Below are 301 nucleotides of genomic sequence, written 5' to 3'. Positions count from 1 at the left end.
TTTATTATTTTGTTTCCTTCTATAAGGTATCTTGAAGAAATGACCTTGAGACGAAGGTTCACAAAAGCTCGAGACACGCACGGACATGACCCATATCACGTATTATCTTCACGAGCATCAGCATTTGGCCAAACTAAGAAACGGACACTTCTCCCCCATTTCGCGCCGGACACTTGGTCTCCTCACGACGCAGGTGTGGACACTTGGATACTAACCCCCCCCCCTTGACCTAAACCCCCCTCCCCCTCCCCACATCCTTCCTTACGCATGCATTCCTTCTCATCTTTATAGACACTTGCCC

The sequence above is a fragment of the Penaeus monodon genome, chromosome 20 (assembly GCF_015228065.2).
Source record: "Penaeus monodon isolate SGIC_2016 chromosome 20, NSTDA_Pmon_1, whole genome shotgun sequence".
NCBI classification, from domain to species: Eukaryota; Metazoa; Arthropoda; class Malacostraca; order Decapoda; family Penaeidae; genus Penaeus; species Penaeus monodon.
This window is presented reverse-complemented; position numbering follows the sequence as displayed.